The following is a 23,516-nucleotide window of genomic DNA, read 5'->3' as shown; positions in this document are numbered from 1 at the left end:
GGTAGTGGCGGCTGGAGGCGCCGCTTGTCCTGTCATGCCACACTCGGCCACTCATGGGTAGTGGCGGCTGGAGTCGGCCTTGGGTGGTACAGTTGTCATCGATCCGGCCTCTCGACCATACAGGGGTCGTGGTGCAGAGAGGTGGGCGGGGTGACCATCCGTACATACGCTATTGTTTATATCTGCTGGTTGTTTACTTATGCTGTTGTTGCTTATCTATGCTGCTGATGCTAGATTATGTTGCTGTTGTTTATTTATGCTGTTATGCTTACATAGGTTGAGATTTATACCTGTGATATGTGCTTAGACACTAGCTTACTTACTATTGACCTGTATATACCTCACATGATACCATGTAGTTATGAGCGGTACTGTAGTAGGACTTTGCTACACCTACCTTCCCTTACTAGCCTAGGATATGGTTTCAGGTATGGACACTTATTATGTTATCACTGTAGTATCTGCTATTTCTTTACGAGACTGTATATCTTTGCATCTCTAGTTTTATTTATTATACTCATGCACTATCTGTCTATTACCCGCTGAGTCTTCATACTCACCACCCCGTATATTGGTAATTTCACCAGGTAGCAGGTAAAGGGTTTATGGAGTCGCCTGGAGATCCTGTCCGCCAGTTCCACGTCACATTCGAGGACGATACTATGATTTTGGGTTTCATTTTATTATGAGTTAAACCTTTGAATTTAGCATTGTATTAATTGGGTTGTGGACTTGTTATTTTGTATTTGGTTGTGTTGTCGAGGAGTCAAGCCGGGCCGGCCCGCGGTGAGTTTTCGTTACTTTATACTTGTTATTTTTGCTTTCCGCTGTGTTTGATTGTCCAGCCGTGTGGGCTGTATATTATCTGCGTGGTTGTGACTTAATTTGCATATGTATTATCTGTTGGTGATGTATACCGGTCTCCTTTGCCACTGCTACAGGGGAGGTGCTGTCCGATTTTCGTCGGACAACCTTACTCTCGGGGCGTGACAAAAATACTATGCATATCCAATTGACAATATCATAAAAGATAAGTCAAGAGGTACCCGCCTCCAATATAGATCGAGCTAAACGACCTCTGTGTCGAAGTGCTCATCCCGCGTCAAGTCCTATATCACCAATGTATACATTTTATTTAGCTAAAATTCAATAAATAGCTAAATAAAATCCTTACAACTAATTTAGGGTAAAACCCTAATCACATCATACATATAAACAATTAATTATACATTAATCATTTCATTACCCTACTTCTTACCTCTTCCTCATAGCTCGGATTAAAGCTTATCCTGAAAACTCACCTTAGCAACCTCTTCTTTAATGTCCTCAGCCGAAGCAAGATTGCTACAGCAAACTCCAAAAGCCCTACATCAAAAATATCATCACAACCATATCAATGTTTCCAACCCAAAGACTAAAATCTAAATACTCACCCAAACATAAATGCCCGAACTGTTGAGTCACTGCCGGATGTGGCTGCAGTCGGATAACGTCGGAAACCAGTGGCCGGAACAAACTCCAAGTCCAGTGGTCGTCACAGAGGAGAGCAACAACCCTCGGTCGGCAGTGAAGAACCAGAAGGGTCTGGTGGTGGTTGTTTGCGTTGACAGCGGCGCTTGGGTATAGGGACGGTGACAGTGCTCAGGTGTCGCCGAAGAGGAGACGCCGACGGGAGATCACTGGCGGTGGTACTCGGGTGTCGGCAAGAAGGAGAACTAGGGCTCAGTCAAGTGGAGAAGGTCGGCGCTCGTGTGGTGTGGTCGAAAAAGAATGGAAATCGACGCACGGCTCGGCGAGGTGGCGGAGCAAGGTGGCGCCATCGGGTGGAGGACGAATAGCTCGGGAGGATTGAGGAGGAAATCGACAGAGACAAGAGGGAGGAGGACGGCGCTAGGGCAGAGAAGCGGCTCGGCCGGCGGTGGCTCGTGCTCGCCGGCGCTTGGGCAAGGACAGAGGAGAACGAAACCGCCGGCGCTAGGAGGTTAGGGCATGGGCACACGAAGGACTCGGCAGGGAAGGAAGGCTTGGGCGCGTAAGTTTCGGCGAGGAAAAGAAGAAAGAAAAAAAAATAAATAAAAGGAAATTTAAAAGGGATTAACTGGGTAAGCAAACAGGCTTTCCTGGGCCCCATTTTTATCCCTGTTAACTCGTCCATACGAGCTCCGAAAAATTCCCGAAAATTTCCAAAAATTTCAGAAAATTCTCTTATTATTATTCGCCTATTTTCGGTATTTTACACGCTCACCCCTGGTTTTTCACTTCGGTTTTTTTTAACTTTAAAATAAAATTTAAGTATAATTTTAAAAACAAATTTTTAAGATTTAGACAAGGATTAAGTTTAATTTTAAAATAAATTTTTAAGAAAGAAATTAACTTTAATTTTAAAATAAAATTTTAACAAAAAATTAAGTTTAATTTTAAAACATAATTTTAAGTTAAAAAATTTAAGTTTAATTTTAAAACAAAATTTTAAGTTTTTTTTAAAAAAATTTAAGTTTAGTTTAATTTCAAAACAAAATTTTAAGTTTAAAAAAATTAAGTTTAATTTCAAAACAAAATTTTAAGTTTATAAAAAATTAAGTTTAATTTTAAAATAAAATTTTAAGTTTTACAAAAAATTAAGTTTAATTTTAAAATAAAATTTTTAATAAAAAAATTAAGTTTAATTTTAAAATAAAATTTTAAATTTTAAAAAAAATTAAGTTTAATTTTAAAACAAAATTTTATGTTTTTTAAAAAAATTAAGTTTAATTTTAAAACAAAATTTTAAGTTTATAAAAAATTAAGTTTAATTTTAAAACACAAATTTAAGTTAAGAAAAATTAAGTTTATTTTTAAAAAAAAATTTAAGTTTTTTAAAAAAATTAAATTTAATTTTAAAGTAAAATTTTTAAGAAAAAATTAAGTTTAATTTTAAAACTTTAAAAATAAAATTTTAAGTTAAAAAAATAATTTTAATTTAATTTAATATTTTATGTTAATTTAATTTAATATTTTAATTTTAAATTTTTAATTGAGCCCTTAGTCATCTCACCCAATCTACATTTTCAATCAGGGAATCTTATAATTTTGTGAGATGAATTAGGTTTAATTTTAGGGTTTGGTTTAAACTTTATGTTAGATTTAGGTTTAGCTTTGGGTTCAACAAATAGGCATTCTCTGGATAAACTTCTGCGCTATGGTGAGTCACTTGGTAACCATGCCTTCGAGGTTTTCCAAATAGTCCTATCCACTGGACTTAGTACAAAACCTTGGTCTAACTGGTTGGGATCCATAAAGGGTAGCTTCGGTCAGTTCCACTTAGCCAAATGCACCAGGTCGAAGTCATATCTTCCTAGACATGCATAGACTAAGCTTCTCTAACGTACTATTATCCAAAACTTTACCAGTATCATTTTTCAAGTTAAACTTGAACCCCTCTCTAATTAGTCCTAAGTACACTGACGGGTAGATTAGTTTGGGTTACCCTTCCGGGTAGGTTAGTTTTGGAGGTGCCAGCTATTCTGGAGTCTCCCCTGGATTATTGGCCTTTAATTTACTTTTTCATTCTAGGTTTATGTCTATTTCTTTTATAGTTATAATTTACTTGATGATAGTCTAAGTTTTGGTGAGTTTTAAAATATTCAGATTTTGAATTTTTTGGTCTAGGTTTGTATTCTGGTTTTTGATTTGATTTATTTGACTTTACGTAATATATTTTGTCTTTTGGTATGTAGTATTGGTTAAGTCCTACTTGCGTGGTTAAGTATACTTTCGGAACCCAAGCTTTACTTGTTGGTTTATATTGGATTATTAATGATTTAAATGTTTAATTTGAACTTGACTTATAGCCAAGTCCGGTTTTGTTGTAAATTACTTTTTGGTTATTTAAGATTAAATCTAAACACTACAAGAAAACCCCTCATAGACATCGGTGGAACAACAACGATTTTAAGCAAAAACCGATGTCTTTGAGTATTTTACACCAGTTTTTCCAAAAACCGGTATCTATAAGCGCAGATTTTCACTCATAGACATCGGTTTTTAAGCCGATGTCTATGAGCGCCTTGTTTTCGTTAATAGACACCGATTTTAACAGCGGTTTTTAAAACCCGGTGTCTATGATAAAATAAAATAATATAATTTTCCCACCAATACTTAGCCGAAATTTGCAACACTTCACTCTTCCCTCTAAACCTAAACCTATATTGCGCCGTCCACCGTATACCGTCGCCTCATCTCCCTCTTCCCCTTCCTAGATCGACGCCCCTTCCTCTCCGGATCAGGATCAACACAGGACGTCCTTGCTTCTCCGTCCAACCACACCGCATCTCCTCTAACTCCTCCCTTTGGGTGAGAAGAGGCTGCCTGTGTGGCTTGGAGTCGTCGTCGGGTCGCTAGAAGTCGCCCTCCTCCACTCTTTCTCGATCCCATATCTGGTATCCTCAATTTCTCATCTCCTTCTTCTGATTTGATCCCTCCTTGTCGATCCTCGCGTGGCCAAGACTGATCGGAGCTCCTTGCTCGCTGATTTTGCTGCTCACTCGGGAAGACATGACCTAAATCATAAATCTATATAAACTATTTATGCATATATTTTTATAACTCTATGTTATAGATACAAATGTAGAGCTTCAAATTCTGCACGCGTAGCAACTGACAAAGCTTGATTCTGAGTTTGGAGTCAAAAGTTATGGCCCTCGGAAGATTACTGTGTCAATAAGTTGTTGGACGTGCCTGGGATCAGCCAGATTCAAACTCTCCTCATCTGATCCAAATTTTTGGGATCTGATAAGCTCTGAAGACTCCTCCAAAGGGCTATAAAAGGAGGGGTTGAGCAAGCTTCAAATATAGAACCCTCATACGTGCTTCAACGTATCCAAACGACTTTCCGACTGCTCTGGGCTCCTGCTACGAAGCTGCTGCGCTCGACGACTGCTCCGAGGAGTTCCGATCGCGCCCGACAGACAGACATCAACACGAAGTGCTTCATCTTTTGATCCTTAAAAGTGTTGGTAAAATTTCCTTTATTGTACTTAATTATTATAAAAGGCAAGTGCAGTGTGTTGCACTTAGCTTTATTCTTATTGTACTCGATTCTCTCTTCCAGGGGTACCGGAAGAGGTTTTTAGTGGATTGCCCATCGATAGGTCCGCGGGACCTGGGCCTTGGAGTAGGAGTCGTCGAAGGCTCCGAACCAAGTAAAAACCGCCTGTGTTATTTTTGGTGTTGCTTTTCATATTTACTTTCCGCTGCGTACACTCCTGTTTTAAAATCGAAAAGAAGTGTTTTTCAAAACCACGTGATTCACCCTTCCTCTCACGTGCGTCACGATCCAACAAGTGGTATCAGAGCATGTACCACTCTGATTTGGTGCAACCACCAATCAAGCAAAGGGGGATCTTTTTAAAGAAAAAATTAGATATCGTTGGGGGGTCTTTTTTTCCTTCAAAATTATTTTTGAAAAATACATCGTCATCTTTTCACCATTGCTTAGTATTGACAAAATATTACATTTTCAAAAATTTGAAATAATATTTTTTATTAATATTTTTTTTTTGAAAGTAGTGAAATACTATTTTTTTCAGCACTGCTAATCCAAGACCAAGTCTTGGGACTTTTTCTCTGTTTCTTTTTTGTGCAAGACCAATGTCTCTTCAAGAAGGACAGAACCCCCACGAGACACCACCATACGTTGAAGAAGATTTTAACTACTGGAGGCGAAGAATGGAATGTTTCTTAGGAAGCTTAGATTTCGACAATGTGCTAATATTGAGAAAACCTTCTCAGGACTCATAATTGAACGAAAATGTAAGTAAACTTATTTGTAATGTTTTACGTAACAATATTTTATGCAGACTAGAAAAGTACAAGAATGCATATGAGCTTTCGACCCAGTTGATCAAGCTTCACGAGACGCCAATGGAACTAGAGGATCAAGATAAAATCGAATCCCAACTCGAGTCAAATCCAACGGAGAAGCCCACTAAATTAGGAGTTGCGCTCAAGGTTAGTGATATTTCCCAAAATACCCCTACTAATAGTAGTTTAAAAAATATGAGCATTGATTTGGTTATTTCTGAAAATATATGTGAAAATAATGCAGTTGACAATAATTGCAAAAATACCCCTAGGATATTATCTGATAAAATAAATCTAATTAATTTATAAAATTCAAAAAATCTGAAAATAATTAATAAACCTAAAAATTCAAACTTAAACCTAAACAAATCTGAAAACTCAAATGATAGAGTTGACAAGGTCAATATTGATCTAGATAAAATTAATAAATTATTTAATAATCTAGACAATATTAATCTAGAAAATCCTATCCAAATCCAAGATAATTTAATTAACAAAAAATTAAATTTTAATGATAAGAATAATCTAATAAATTCCACTAATTATATCAACTTAAAAGACAAAGAAAATACAAAGATAAAATCAAACACTTTGATAAAATCAAAACTAAATTTAACAAAATTAAAATTAAATGTTAAAGATAACATATTAAATAAAAATAATCTGAAAAATTCAAAATTAACAATTAATAAAAGGTTAAAAGATAAACCTTTAAGAAATATAATTCAAACACTTTAATTAATTCAAATTTAAAAATTAATAAAAACTTAAACATTAACACTAATCTATTAAATAAAGATAATTCAATTAACTTAATAAAATTAAAAGAAAATTCAAAAATTAAATACACTCTCTTAAAGAAAGATAATTTTTGACCAATTTAATTAATTCAAAATTAAAAACTTAAATCTAAATTACAAATTAAGCATTAAATTTTAACCAAAACTAAATTATACAAGAAATCTTAAAAAGTTAGGGGGAGGCTCCAGAATAGCTGACACCTCAAAAAATAATCTACCTGGCAGGGTAACCAAAACCAACCTACCCGACAGGGTAACCAAACATAAACCTACCCGGCAGGGTAATTAGGATTAGAGTAAAAAAGGACAAGGTTTAACTTGACCTACGATACTGGTGAAGTTTTGGATGATAGTACGTTAGGGAAGCTTAGTTTATGCATGTCTAGGAAGATATGACTTCGACCTAGTGCATTTGGCTAAGTGGAACTAACCGAAGATACCCCTTACAGATCCTAACCAGTTAGACCAAGGTTTTGTATTAAGTTCTGTGGATAAGACTATTTGGAAAACCTCGAATGCTTGGTTACTCTAATGATGTCCAGGTGACTCACCATAGCCCAGAAGTTTATCCGAAAATGTTTATTTGTTGAGTCCAAAGCTAAACCCGAATCTAACACAAAGTTAAACCAAACTCTAAAATTGAATCAAATTCATCTCACAAAATTATAAGCTTTCCTGATTGAAAACTTAGATCGGGTGAGATGACTAATGATTAAAATTAAATTAAATTAAATTAAATTAAATTAAATCAGTTAAAATTAAAATTAAATTAAAATAAAATTAAATTAAATTAAAATTAAACTAAACTAAATTAAAAATTATTTTAAAAATCTTTTTAACTTAAATTTATTTTAAAAAATCTTTTTAACTTAAAATTATTTTTAAAATCTTTTTAACTTAAAATTATTTTAAAAATTATCTTAACTTAAAAATTATTTTAACTTAAAAATTATCTCAACTTAAAAACTATTTTAACTTAAAAATTATCTTAACTTAAAGATCATATTAAAAATTATTTTAACATAAATATTATAATACAAAAAAATTAAAACATTTAAAAATTATTTCAAAAAATACTTTTAAAAATTCCTTTTAAAAATCATTTTAAAACTTTGAAAAATCATTTTAAAAATTCTTTTAAAAATTATTTTAAAAACTTTTAAAAATACTTTAAAAAATTCCTATTCAAAATCATTTTAAAAATTATTTTAAAACTTTGAAAAATCATTTTAAAACTTCTTTTAAAAAAAATAATTTTTAAAACTTTTAAAAATCATTTAAAAAAAAAATATTTTATAAATTATTTTAAAATTTTTAATTTTAAAAATTATTTTAAAAAACATTTAAAAATCATTTTAAAAAATTATTTTAAAAATTATTTTAAAAAATTATTTTAAAAATTATTTTAAAAACATTTATAAATAATTTTAAAAAAAAATTTAAAAATCATTTTAAATATTCTTTTAAAAATAATTTTAAAATCATTTTATAAATTCTTTTACAAATTATTTTTTTAAAACAACTTTGAAAAATCATTTTAAAAATTCTTTTAAAAACTTTCAAAAAACATTTTAAAAATAATTTTAAAAACTTTAAAAATAATTTTAAAAATTCTTTCAAAAATTGATTTCAAAATCATTTTAAAAACTCTTTTAAAAATCATTTCAAAAATACTTTAAAAATCATTTTAAAAAAACTTTAAAAATTATTTTAAATTACTTTTAAAACTTTAAAGATTCTTTTAAAAATTCTTTTAAAAATATTTTTGAAAACTTTTAAAAATTATTTTTAAAATCATTTTAAAAATTTAAAAATCATTTTAAAAATTATTTTATAAATCATTTTTAAAAAAATCTTTTGAAAAATTATTTTAAAAACTTTTAAAAATCATTTTAAAAACTTTTAAAAATCATTTTAAAAAAATTCTTTTAAAAATTATTTTTAAAAAAAACTTTTAAATCATGTTAAAAAAATTTTTAAAAAACTTTTAAAAATCCTTTTAAGAATTATTTTAGTTTCTTTAATTAAATTAAAATCTTATTTAAACTTAAAATTTTATTTTTAATTTAAAATTCCCTTTTAAAAATTAACTTTAAATTTTAACTTAAAAACTATCTTAAAAAATTATGTTAAACTAATCCAAACTAAAACTTAAATTAAATTAAGTTGAAAATTTACTGAATTAAGTTAAATTAAACTAATTAAATTATGTTAAACTTAAACTAAACCAAACTTAAAGTTAAATTAAAATTAATTCTTAATTTATGTTACTTAAATGTAATTTAACAACTTGAAATTAACAAGTTGTTTAATTTACCTAATTTTTTTAAAAAAAAAACTATGGCAGTTAAGTTAAGTAACAACTTTAAAATTAAATTTAAAACACAAATTAAAACTTTAAAATTAAAGTTAAAACGTAATGTTAAATTAAATTAAACTTAAATTCAAACTTAACATTAAAATTTTAAAGTTAAACTTAATCTAAATTTAAAACTTAAAATTTTACGTTAATTTAAAATTTTCAATTACACTTAAATCGTTTTAAAAATTATATTAAATTTTTTTTAACTTTTAAAAAAAAAAAATCTTTTAACTTAAAAATTAATTTTTTCTTAAAAATTAGTTTAAAAAGTTATTTTAATTTAAAAAGCACTTAAAGTTAAAATAAAAAAAATCAAATTACAATAAAATATGTTAAACAAAATCTAATCCTTAATTATATTATTAACTAATAATTAAAATTTGATTAACTTAAGGTTATAAACTTAATTAAATACTTAATAAGTCAATAATTAAAGTAAGAACTTCAAAAATTAACTGTAATCTAAATTAAATTTGACCTCACATTAAACAGTTAATTAATACTTAACTTTAATTTAACTCAATAAATATTAATTTTAACATTAATCAAAATCTTAATTTCACTATAATTAAATCGTAATTCATGACTATTAACGATTGATTCAAAATTAAACCTTAACATTGTTTAATAACTTTAATATTAATTCTAAAATTAGCTAATCCTAATAAATTCAGAAAGAGTATCAAATTCAGGGGGAGAAAAAAATTAAGGGAAAGTAATAAATTAGTTTTTAAAAATCCATTTGGCGACCATTTGGATTTTTAAAATGGACCGACGACATAAGGGGCCGCCAGTGGACCGTCGCAAGGGCCGCCCAAGAGGCTAAAGGGTCGGGTCGTTACATTTGAAAAGTATGTTTCAAAACTTAGCTATTTTACAAAATTAGCTATTTTTTTCATAACTTAGCTATTTTGAAAAGGTTCAAAGATATTTTTAAAGAAAAAACCTTTAATCATTCAAACTCCCCCAAGTTAATTTGACTTATGCTTATATCTTTTAAATTTCTTTTGTATTTATGATTACTTGATCCATGATTGTATTTGATGAATGCCAAAGGGGGAGGGTTAGGTGGTTAAGTTAGCTAAACCAAAATTGAAAATACAAACTAACTTAAAAACCCTTTCAATGCTTGTTTTTACTTGCATATTTTTCACTAACTTAACCAGGTTGTCATTCTATCAAAAAGGGGGAGATTATTGGTGCGGTTAGCGCTAACGATCTAACTCAGGTTTTGATAAATGACAAATTAGGTTAAGTTAGTTGTGTTGTTGATCTAACACTCTAATAGAGTGTGCAGGAGAAGTTCAGACAGGTCGACGGGCTGACCGAATGTCTGGCATGAAACCCAGCTAGGTCGACGGGCTGACCGGATAGCTGGCACGAAGTCCAAATGGGTCGACAGGCTAACTGGACATTTGGCATGAAGTCCAGCTAGGTCAACGGGGCGACTGAATAGCTGGCATGAAGTCCAGACAGGTTGACGGGCTGACCAGATGTTTGGCAAGAGGTAAGTAAAGGTAAGTCACTAGAGGAGAGTGGCTGTGAGGACGCGTCCTAGTTAAGGGACAGTAGGCATCGTTCCAGCTTAAGTCCATTTTGGATCCCTAAATTGAGACCCTGACTAGGTTCTAGTCTCGGGAAGACAGGACCTAAATCATAAATCTATATAAACTGTTTATGCATATATTTTTATAACTCTATGTTGTAGATACAAATGTATAGCTTCGAATTCTACACGCGTAGCAACTGACAAAGCTTGATTCTAAGTTTGGAGTCAAAAGTTATGGCCCTCGGAAGATTACTCTGTCAAACAAGTAGTTGGGCATGCCTGGGATCAGCCAGATTTGAAGTCTCCTCATCTGATCCGAATTTTTGGGATCTGATAAGCTCTGGAGACTCCTCCAAAGGGCTATAAAAGGAGGGGTTGAGCAAGCTTCAAATATAGAACCCTCATACGTGCTTCAACGTATCCAAACGACTTTCCGACTACTCTAGGCTCCTGCTACGAAGCTGCTGCGCTCGATGACTACTCCGAGGAGTTCCGATCGCGCCCAGTAGACAGACATCAACACAAAGTGCTTCATCTTTTGATCCTTAAAAGTGTTGGTAAAATTTCCTTTATTGTACTTAATTATTATAAAAGGCAAGTGCAGTGTGTTGCACTTGGCTTCATTCTTATTGTACTCGATTCTCTCTTCCGGGGGTACCGGAAGAGGTTTTTAGTGGATTGCCCATCGATAGGTCCGTGGGACCTGGGCCTTGGAGTAGGAGTCGCCGAAGGCTCCGAACCAAGTAAAAATCGCCTGTGTTATTTTTGGTATTGCTTTTCATATTTACTTTCCGCTGCGTACACTCGTGTTTTAAAAATCGAAAAGAAGTGTTTTTCAAAACCACGTGATTCACCCCCCCCCCTCTCACGTGCGTCACGATCCAACACAATTTTACTCATGGGCTTGTGGTTCATTACATAGTCCTCTTCTAAAAATCGAGCATTAGTGCTAACAATGACCTTCTGATCTTTAGGACTATAAAACAAACCACCTTTTGTTCCTCTAGGATATCCAACGAACAAGCGAACTTCTGTACGTGATTCTAACTTATCAGCGTCTCGCTTCAGCACATGTGTTGGACTACCCCAAATCCGAATGTGTTTCAAATTAGGCTTACGCCCATTCCACAATTCTGTGGGAGTTAGAGGGTACTGACTTAGAAGGTACCAAGTTCAGAATGTACGCTGCCGTTTCCAGAGCATATCTCCAAAATGAATTTGGTAATTTTGAATAACTCATCATTGATCTAACCATTTTCATAAGAGTCATATTCCTTCATTCCGCCACACCATTCTGTTGGGGTGTACCAGGTGCAGACAATTGGGATTGAATCCCGACCTATGATAAGTAACTCCTAAACTCTCCTAAGAGGTACTCTCCACCTCGATCAGACCATAGTGTCTTGATACTTTTACTATGATGTTTCTTCACATCATCCTTGTACTCTTTGAACTTATCAAAACACTCAGACTTGCGGCGCATCAAGTAAATGTACACATATCTCGAATAGTCGTCTATAAAGAGACAAAATATTCGAAACCACCTCTTGCCTAGATAGTCATAGGTCCACACAAATCAGAATGAACTAATTCCAACACTTCTTTGGCTCTATACCCTTTTTGCCTTAAAAGGCCTTTTGATCATTTTTCCTTCCAAGCAAGACTCGCAGGTCGGAAAGTTTTCCACTACCAATGAACCCAAAGGTCCATCGGCTATTAACCTTTGAATCCTACTCAAGTTAATATGACCCAACCTTGGATGCCAAAGATATGTTTGGTTCATTTCCAAAGGTTGCTTTCTCTTATTAGAATTAGAAGATGTGTTATTAATTTCCATTTATTACATCGTGGGAGTTATTGGATTAAGAGTATACAAATTGCCCACCAACGTACCAAAACATATAACCACCCTATTTTTCTTGACAACCACTTTGTCATCAAAAGAAATAGAATATTCATCCATAAATAATTTAGAAACTTAAATCAAATTCTTTCTAAAACATGGTACGTAAAGACAATTTCTCAAAATCAAAGTTTTATTCCTATTAAAAGATAAATATACATCTCCCACTACAACAGCCGCCACGCTCATAGCATTGCCCATGTAGACGGTGATTTCTCGTTCATGTAGTCGTTGGATTTCCTGGAACCCCTGCAATGAATTGCAGACATGATCAGTGGCTCCCGTATCTACACACCAGGTACCGGTAGCTAACACCACTAAACATGTTTCAACAACTAATGATTAAGATACACCTTTATTGTTCTCCTGCCTGGCAGCCTGATTCTGGTATCCGAAGAGCTCCTTGAGATTGAGCATCATGTCATAGGCAGTGGGTAGGGCTTGATGCTGATGTTGCAGCACATTTGACATAGAAGCCAAAATGTAATACTACGCCATCTCATCTGCCTTGACCCATTTCCTATGTCTCTCTATCTCATCTTCACTAGAATCCTTATCAGGCATGCTAGGATAGACCTCAAGAAGTACAAACTTGTATTCTTCAGCAGTTAAGACAATGTCCAAGTTTCGTTTCCAATCAATATAATTTGGGCCAGTAAGTTTATTTTCTTTTAAAATAGCAGCAAGAGGATTGAAAGCCATTTTGAAATCCTGAGAATCACAAAATAAAATATTTGATCAAAACTTTAGAATTTAAAATAATATTGATTCCTCAAATAATATAATTTAAATTCACCAACACCTCAAAACACCGTGAATTTCGTATGCCACGATAGTGTGGACGTATACTAATTCAAACATTTGTAAGAGGAGGTTTTACCCATTAATTTTATTATCTTGTCAACCTAACTTTATGACAAATAAAATTAATAGTTGGTTCATCTTCGGTTACACAAATAATAGCAGTGACTCCGATGGGGAGGATACTATTAAATGTGCCTAAGTATATACCATTACTTGATACTTAGTCCATTAATTAGGATTGTGCCCCTTCAGATGGAGAAGATCACACATACCTAAATAATTTTCTATAATCATCCATGGAGGAAGTTCGATCTAGTGATCCGCAAACAAACTCATCCGATATGGAGGAAGACACTTAAAGCCAACGCGCAAGTTTGAATGCATCACTTACAAACTAGTAATGGAGACCGTGGGATTTATTTAAATAATCTCTCTCCTACTTAGTTATTTAAATTGAGAAATTTTAACATGCACACACATCACATCACATAAAAATAGTATCACAGCACACACATCACATCATATAAAGGCAATAAATATGAAAATAAAATTTCCAACTATTATGGCCTCATCCAACGCTGTCCTCCAATATGCCACCAATGTGCAAGTCATCATGTCTATCTCGCTTCCTTCTCCACTGTGCCTCCGGTCCTCAAAATAGCACCACGCATAGTAAGGATACAAGCCGCAACAAAAAGAAATAAAATTTACATTTATTGATCCTATATTTTACAAACGAATTTACATGTAATCTAGATCGAACAGAATGTAAAAAAATAATAATAATACAGCAACCGACCGTATTTAATTATTACAATCATGCACACACAACAACCTCGACATGCCCAAGGGTTCAAATCATACACAAACACACAAAGCCATAATAGTTGGATCTAGGATGTCTGCAACCATAGAGTTAATCTATCTAGCAAACCCTACTATTATCAGACCTAAACTTATGTATGATCAGTGCATAATTTAACCGAAAACCAATCACATAGAACCAGAAAACTCGCTTTGATACCACTTGAAGGTGCTGGAATTCCGTTCTGTTTAAATTTCTCCGTACAAAAATTATACAAGTACAGAACTATTTCTAGCAACCTGCATGTTCGATCGGACATATGTTTGATCAATCAAGCAAGTTCTTGATGGATCAAAGAACACCTTGATCGAAGTACAAGATCGCGGGCCTCTTGTGTTGGTATTCAAAATCGATACAAAGAAAACTCAACTAATTACGCAGCGGAATTAAGAACTAGTTGTACCTTTTCTTTGTAGCTAAAGACCTCTTGGGCGTCGTGTGGGCGACGATCTACCAAGACAACACCACCCTCCTTCTCTTCTCGGTTTCCAAACCGCCGACTACAAAAGGAGGCTCTAGGATGGGGCACCTTCTAATCTTCTTCCTTCTCTTACTCTTCTTCCTCTTCTTCAAGCCACCGGCCACCAAGTGATCTTCCAAGGAGAGGTGTCAGCCCTAGCAAGGAGGGGCGCCAGCCCTCAAGGATGAGGGGAGGGGTGCCGACCCTAGCTTGGGAAGAATGGCGCCGACCCTAGGTGGAGGTGAAGGTGGCGCCAGCCACCAAGGAGGAAGAGGGGAGGTGAGGGGTGTCGGCCACAAGGAGAAGGATGTGTGCCACCGGCCATAGGAGGAGAGAAAAGAATTATGGAATTAGTAAAATTAGGTTTTAGGAGTCACCACCTGCTCCTTTTTATAGGCTTGTCGTCGGTTACAAATAAAGAAAAATAACATAATTCTGTTTAGAAAAAATCTCTCTTTCTATAACCGAATTATATTTAGAAAAAATCTCTCTTTCTATAATCGAATTCTGTTTAGAAAAAATCTCTCTTTCTATAACCAAGTTAAACCAAACCAAGTTAAGTTAAATCAAACCAAGTTAAGTTAAACTAAACTAAGTTAAACCAAACCCAGTTAAACCAAACCAAGTTATGGATGGGTGAATACGAGGCTTTATATAGAGGCTACAACAGGGACCTAGAGAAGGAATTGGGTTAGGCCTCCTAATAGGCTTGGGCTTCCTGTGTTCGGCCCGAATACCCAACCCAAGTCCATCAATAATAACTCATACCACTAAAGGGTTATTATTGAACTACCGCACCAATCTCATATTGCAATATAGGCTCCTTCTTATCATGAGTGCGTTAATCTCCCCGTGTTTAAGATATCGTATGCCCGTTAATTAAATGAGTTATTGACAACTCAATTAATTAACATTTGATTCCAAGAGTAGTACCATTCAACTTTATTATCATGTTGGACCAAGTCCACCTGCAGAGTTTACATGATAATCCTTATGAGCTCCTCAAGGGGACATCATCAACCTAAATAATTAGGACACAGATTCCTTCTATAATCAATAACACATCATATAAACAATACTATTTCCCAACTCATCGGGCCTATTGATTTAACGAATAAATCTCATCCATTGATAAGTTAAAGAAATAAATACTAAGTATACGTACTTGTTATTATATAGGGATTAAGAGGACGCACATCCATAATAACAGAGGTTCTGTTCTTTTATGTAGTAAGTATAAATTAAACAACCTCAAACGGTCCTGCTCAATACACACATAGTGTACTAGTGTAATTTTATAGTCAAGAAAAACTAATACCAAAGTACACTACAACCGTACCAATGGTTTGTCTCAATCCATATTGGTTGTGAGCTACTATTTATAATTTATAAGGAACCGATAACATGATCTTCTGTGTGGCACCACAGACCATGTTATCTACAATATAAATTAAATGAACAACTGCATTAACATATATATAAATATAAAATGCAAACATTTAACCAAAGTGATTCTCATTTTAAAATATTTTAAAACGGATGTTCATACAAAAGTTAGGCTTATAGTATACATCCCAACACAAAGAACTCATCACTCAGCTAAGCAATCTTGAAGAATCGGTAACAAACTGAGATTCAATTTGATACGCGCTCAAAGCCTTCCCGAGAATTCTAGAATGGTCATCCTTAGTAGATGTATACTACGTCTCTAAGGACTTCAAGGTAAGTACACTAGAGAATTTGTTTTCTACTTTTGAACTTCACGAAACTCGATGTGGATTCTAAAGAAATCGAAAAGTAGAACAACAATCTTGCCTTGAAAGCCAAGAAGGAAGATCCTGACTCTGAAACATCAATCGATGAAGACGAAGCAGCCCTAATGGTAAGAAAATTTAATAAGTTGCAGGCAAAGAAACAAACTCAGTGCAAAAGGAAGGTCCAGTGTTATAACTGCAATGAAGAATGACATGTCAAAGATAACTACCCAAAATTGAAGAACAAAGACAAGGAAAAGAACAAGAAGTCAGCTCGGCCCAAGCATAAGGCAACGTGGGACAACACATTATCCGAATCTGAAGTCGAAGCCTACGCCAAACTAGCCCCAATGACAGACCATCAAAAAGAAGATGAAAGCAGCTTAGAGATGAGCATCGATAAAGGGGGAGGATCATCAGAGGAAAGCTACGATGAAGGGGGAGCATCAGAATATGAGGTAAATCAGGTACGTGCCTTATCTCCTGAAAAGTCATTTAAATGTATTAAGATTCTTTCCAAGGATTTAGTAAAATTAGAAAAAAATATATATATAAACTTAAAAAGATAATTAGCTAATACATACCCCTTATATTTGTTTGATAATTTAAAATTAGAAAACGATAAATTAAAAACACAAATCAAAAGTTTGAAAAATGAACATGTATGTTTGAAACTGAATAACTTTTAAAAACCAAAATATAGAAAGTATGGAAGGCTAAAGTGGTGCATTAGAAAACACCAGGGACAAATTAGAAAAGACCCCAGAAGTTATGTACCTCCCAAATTTTTAATGAATCCAGTAGATAGGAACCTATAATGAGTTCCAAAATTATATTTAGGTTAACTATTTTTTTGGACATAGGGTTTTTCAGAAAGAAAAATTAAATGTTTAAATTCTTTAAGACACTTTGTCTAGAAGTGGTTGATGATCCAATAACCAAGAATCCCTAGTGCCTCACCACAGCTTGGAAGACAATTATTGAATTGAATGTTTAATTGATTTACTGTGAAATATTCAACTAATGCTTCAAATTTTTGTTAGAAAAATTTATTTAAAAAGGTCTAATCATTAAAATTTGTTTAAGTTTTTTAAAACTTAATCTAAATAATCTTTTGAAATTTTTATGAACTAGTGATTAAAATATAAATTTTTAAATTTTGCCAAGAATTTAACTTTCTGTGAAATTTTTTTTAACCCTTGCTAAAATTTTTATTTTTATTATTCAAACTTTTTGAAACTTAACTTTTTCATATTTTCTTATTTTTTTCCTTAGACTTTTTAGACCTTCCAAGTTATATGTTTAATGTACCCCACTTTTAATGTGATCAAAAGGGGGAGTAGTAAAGATTAAGTCTAGAGCGAGAGTAGTACAATTTTTTTTATTTTTGTACTTGTAAATTTTTTACAAAAATTATAACTACTATTTGTTTATAGTTTACCATAACTTAACTTAGGTTTTATCACATCAAAAAGGGAGAGATTGTTAGTACCCCCAAGGTAGTTTTAATGTGATCAACCAAGTCAGGTTAGGTCCTGTTGGTTTTTAACCCTGTGTCTAAGTGTGCAAGAACTTAGGAACACAGGAAGTAGAGCAAAAGACGCAGCTAGTGAGAAGGACGGCACGGGAGCGAGCTGACGGGCTCTGTGTATCCGAGGGATGATATGCTGCGAAAGAGTACGCAGGCAGACGAGAAGGAGGCGCGTGACATTTCCGAGGGACGAGAAGTCGGAGCAAAAGTTTTCTCGAGAAGGGCAAAAGTTAGGTTCGGGTAAACCCTATTCTGGATGGCCGAGATCACCCAAGCGAACAGAGCCGGAGAAGAAGACTCAAACCAGACCGAGCAGAACCGAAGTGGAAGGCTGGGATGAAAAGTCAATAGAATGTTGACTTTCTAATTTCGGGCGCTCGAAACCCTTCAGGGCGCCCAGAGCAAAAAATTATCCGAAACGTGATGTGGCACGTTCCATTGCGACGGGGATAAAAGTTTATCCCCTCCCAGACGCCTGGAACCCTTCTAGATGCCCCAACCAGGGCTATAAATACAGCCCTGGTCCCAGAAGCTTAGATAGAACACTTATAAATGATTTCTTTTGTCTAGCTTCATATTTTAAGTACTTCAACTGCTGTAAGAGACTTCTCCGCCTAAAGGAGTGTTTAGTGCGCTTTCAACTTCCTTGGATTAACAATCTCCCTAATTGTAACCAAGTAATTTCTTTATGCCTCTTCTTTTTAATCTTTGTCTTTTAATTATTTTTATGCAAGTGTTAATTTGGATAAAGCTATAAAGATCGAGGAAGATTCACTTTGTTTGTAGGGATATTTACCTCCCTCTAGTCGGTCGCAAAGGGTCCTACACCTAATTGCTCCTGGAAACTCATTTTCTTTGTCACTAGGTTTCATATCATGGTTGTCTTCCTTGTATTGTTTTATCTTATCGTTGATATTGGTTTGTGTTTGAGGTCAATAATGGCTATTTTATGCCTTTTTATCTATTTATTGAAAGAAGATTGGTTGTATTATTTTTTAAAAAGCTTGTTTGTTTATCTTAAGGAGCTCGCAAAGAATGTTGAAGATTATTGATTGAAAAGTTAAATCACAAACTAGATTATTTTCTAAAAACCAGCAATATATTCTTCTGCAGACCAGTAACTGTAACGACCCACCTCCTACTGTCTAGACAATAAGATCGGGGGTTACAATCCTTAGGCTAAACTGAACTATAAGGTGCGGAAAGGTTGAACTAATTAAAAACCCTCTGCTATTTGCTATTAAATCTGGAAATCCTACTCAGAATACACTTCTGAAGTTGTACATATGCTAAAGAAGGAAACTTAACTTTCTATTTGGTTAAGAACCTGAAATTAGACACTTCTAGCTAAAATCAGACATTCCAATCGATCGGCTGATCGATTGGAGTTGTCTGATCGATCCCCTGATCGATTTAACGTGCTACTGTGCACGGGGTCAATTCTGGATCGATCGGCTGATCGATCTAGCCTGGCCAATCGATCCGATAATGGATTCAGAGGCTCTCTGTTCGCAGAAATAAAATTCTCGATCGATCAGCTGATCGATCCATGGCCGATCGATCAGCTAATCGATTCATTAGCTTTCTGTACGCGGCAGTACGCTTCCCAATCGATAAGCTGATCGATTGGGGACCCTCCAATCGATCGGCTGATCGATTGGAGCTCTGATTACTGCTGCATTTCAGAAATTCCATGTACAACATGGATGTATCAACTAATAAACACTAAACTCTTACTAAACAGGTCATGATTCATAACTTACTGACTAACATCAAGGTAACTAGAAGTCTAGACATGCCATGTCACATACTTTCATAATTCACGATACTTAACATCCTAAAAATACAGAAAAGTAACCAAAACATAAATACTAAAACTTTAGGTGGGCTATTTCCCAAGGGTCTTTATTCCAAGTTCCTGGTCACACACATCTTGATGCATTGCCCTCCAGCCTCCGCTAATCCATCTTTCCTTTGCCTTTATCTGCAGTATAAGGAAAATGAAACTATAAGCTTGGGAGCTTAGTAAGAAACCATCTACCTCACAAAAACATGCATTCAACGAAATCATGCTTTCAAAAGATGTTATTTGAAGTACATGCTGTAAGTGCTAAAACATGGCATATAGACAATTAAGTCATGCTAACAAATATTGAACAAAGGAAAACTAATCCTTGTTTCAACAAGCTAACTAAATTGATACTTAAGCTATGTTATTTGTTATAACATTAAGAAAACTAAACTGGAACTAAGCTGTATTCACATATCTGGTTTGTGAAGTTGAAAATTATTTCTCATAAATAGATAAAAATACTAATCATGCTGCTGATGGGCCTGACAACTGTACTTGCTGTGTGCGCATCCCTAACTAGGCCCGAGATAGCAAGTCCCGAATCTAGTAGGGTACTAGGTTATCTAAACCTAGGGACGACTATGGGAGCCCAACCCAAGGACAACTAAAGTCCAGTACAGTGCCACTGATAAAGTAAAATACTGTTTATAAACTGATTTATCATATCTTTCTTTTACTAAGTTATCTGAACCTAGAGCTAGGTTATCTGAACCTAGAGGCGACTATGGGAGCCCACCCATTGGACCGTAGTCCCATATCATTGAAGCAAGCCTATATATGCTAATTAAAATGCATCTAAGGCATTTAACTGAGCTATTAAAATGCTTACTGTAGCATTTAACTATTCTAGGCATTTTATCGAGCACTTGGTGTGCTCTAATTCTGCATATGGCTAAACTGAGGACATAAAAACGAACTAAGGGCATAAAAACATACAATTAGCTACTTATACTGTAGGTGAGGGGTTACTTACATCCTGCGCTAACTTTCCTTACAATTCGATCGCTAGATTTCTGGAGAAGAAGATTGTTTCCACGATCTTCCTACGTCTATGCGTTCTTCTCGCAGAGAGGAACGTCCTCGTGCCGGAGTTGTCGTCGGAAGGTCCTCCTACGATCCTAGGGATGGAACCCTAGGTCTCTTGGGCTTGTGCGTCGAGAGGATGAGGAGAAGAGGGGCGGTGTCGGGTGAGGGTGAGGGAGAAGAGAATTGCCGATCAAAAATAACAACTCTCCACTTTATTTCCCTATTTATTGTCACGCCCCGGAGGAGTCTCTGTCCGAAGAAATTTCGGCAGCATCTCCCCTGTACGGCGGACAATCTGAAACTTTTCTACAAGCACTATATACCTCAGCCACATGCGGCTGGAATAATAACAATAAAAGAAAACAAACACCACGCGGTTAATATCAAATTCAGCCTCTGGCTGACACAACCACGCAGTTAAAAATAAAGCAGCCCACTCGGCTGTACCAAAACCAAAACACAACAAAAACTGACAGAAACCAAATACAACCAAACACAAAACTGCTAGCCGGCTAGGCTTACACAACCAATAACAAATACAAAATACCACATAACAACATCAACACTCCAAAAATAAAACCAGAGTACAGAGCTAAACAAACTGATACATAAAACAAACAAAACATATGTGAAACTGATAAGTCTTCTGATGTGACCGGCAGACAAGATGCTCCAAGCGACACCATAAATAACACGGTACTGAAAGAAAAGATATGTCAGCGGGTGAGTTCAACAACTCAATACCAATGGACATGAGTAGTAAGATATATCTAACAACAACAAACATGGAATACAACTTCCTAATCATATATAGGAATATGCAAAACGAAAGGTAACCGAGGAAGCTGTACTCACCAACTCCTATCCGGACAAAAGGGTCGTCAAACCGAAAGTGTCAATAATCTTGTATGCAGTCAAAGGTATGCATCCAACCAAAATGCAATAACTAATGCAGCAAACACAATCACAATAATATAAATACATCAATGCATATGATGCTAATGATGCGTCCTGGTCACCCGACGCCAGTCAGTCCTCTCACACACAAATGGCGAGACCGAGTGGGTAGGGCTATGACAATCGTGCACTCTGTCGTCACTGCTCCTGATGAGTGGGGATCCTTGTCGGAGTACTCTGTCCCGTGACCCCAAATCATAAATGGGGACCTCAATGCTCTCAACTCCGTTACGATGACGGGGAGGTATCTCTGCTGGCTACCACGCGAGTCACCTGACCAACGGAGCCAAACAGAGTCCACCGTCTGCCGGCTACTACGTTGCTACACTAAATGCCAGCGGAGCCAAACAGAGCGAATCTGACTGCCGGCTACCACGCTGGGCCATATGACCAACGGAGCCAAACAGTAGAACCGCCACACCTGCCTGATATACCACTAAACTGGTGTGTGTAGTACATGTAACTAGCGATGGGCTCAACCATAGTGGAGCTGATAATCGCACAACATGCAATCATGATGCATGTCACTATGCATAACAAAAACTGATCAACATAACCATATCCATATATACAAAATGGGTACTGTAAAAGCGATGGTCACATACCAAAATCTATAGTACACAGGTCAGATAGAATATCAAAAACCTATGTCCTGAACATAATAAGTATGGAATATCCTGATCAGCATAGAAAAATCCATATATACATAATATGGGTACCACAGTATCAGTAGGTCAATCCACGGATCTAGGGCATACAGGTCCTCTATGCTATAGCAACCTAGATCCTAAACATATCTCCTTCCATAACATATGTACCAACAATATGCACATATCAAGAATCAAGGTCTAGGTACACGAATCATATATGATATACAAATAGAGGTACACAAGCCAGTCATGGCATAAAACCTAAGTATCAGACAGTCTCGATATACATGACTGAAACCAAAAGTCCAGAACCTAGTCCTAACCTCAGTAAAACATGGTATGTCACTTATTCTAGAAACTAAGATACTCATGGTAATTAAGTACTCATGGCAACAAGATACTCATAGTAACAAATCACGAGATATAAGTACGGATACTTCACAGGCGACAAATCTAACATGCTATGGATATCAAACAGTGACATACCAAAGGCAAACATGTTCATTACATGTAGTTATAAAATACTATGCATATCCAATGACAATATCATAAAGATAAGTCAAGAGGTACCCGCCTTCATACGCAGGTCGTATCAACCGTCCTCAACAAGTCCAAGAGATCGCATCCAACTCAAATCCTACAAATACAGGGTATTCAACAAAACTAAGGATCTATGATCAACATATCAACTATTAATCCCTCTAATCTGATCCAACCCTTTCCTTCACATCAATTTAATCCAAGAACACATAAACTAATGATCCACTTATCCAATCAAATTCACTACCATCAACTACTAAGCATCATGAATCAACCTCAAAACTTACCCGAATTCAAGTGGTTTGCTGATAGCTCACCATCAAAGGATGACTTAAGATCGGAAGGTTGGCCGAAGCCAAGGATCGTCCACGAAGAGCATAGCTAGAGCTGTAATGGCTAATAACACCTACAAAGATTCCAAAACAAGTCACTCTTTGAAATCCCTATTCCACATCAATTGACATCAAAACTGAATACCAACAATAACCTGTTCTCACCTCCTCTTCTTCTTCAACAGCTAGGAAGCCATGGATCGACAGAGTCAACAACAAGCTGCCAACACAATGGTAGCCGGAACCAACCGAATACCCTTGCTCGGTCGACGATCCACTGGAGTAAAGGT

This window comes from Zingiber officinale, chromosome 1B (assembly GCF_018446385.1).
Source record: "Zingiber officinale cultivar Zhangliang chromosome 1B, Zo_v1.1, whole genome shotgun sequence".
NCBI lineage: Eukaryota > Viridiplantae > Streptophyta > Magnoliopsida > Zingiberales > Zingiberaceae > Zingiber > Zingiber officinale.
This window is presented reverse-complemented; position numbering follows the sequence as displayed.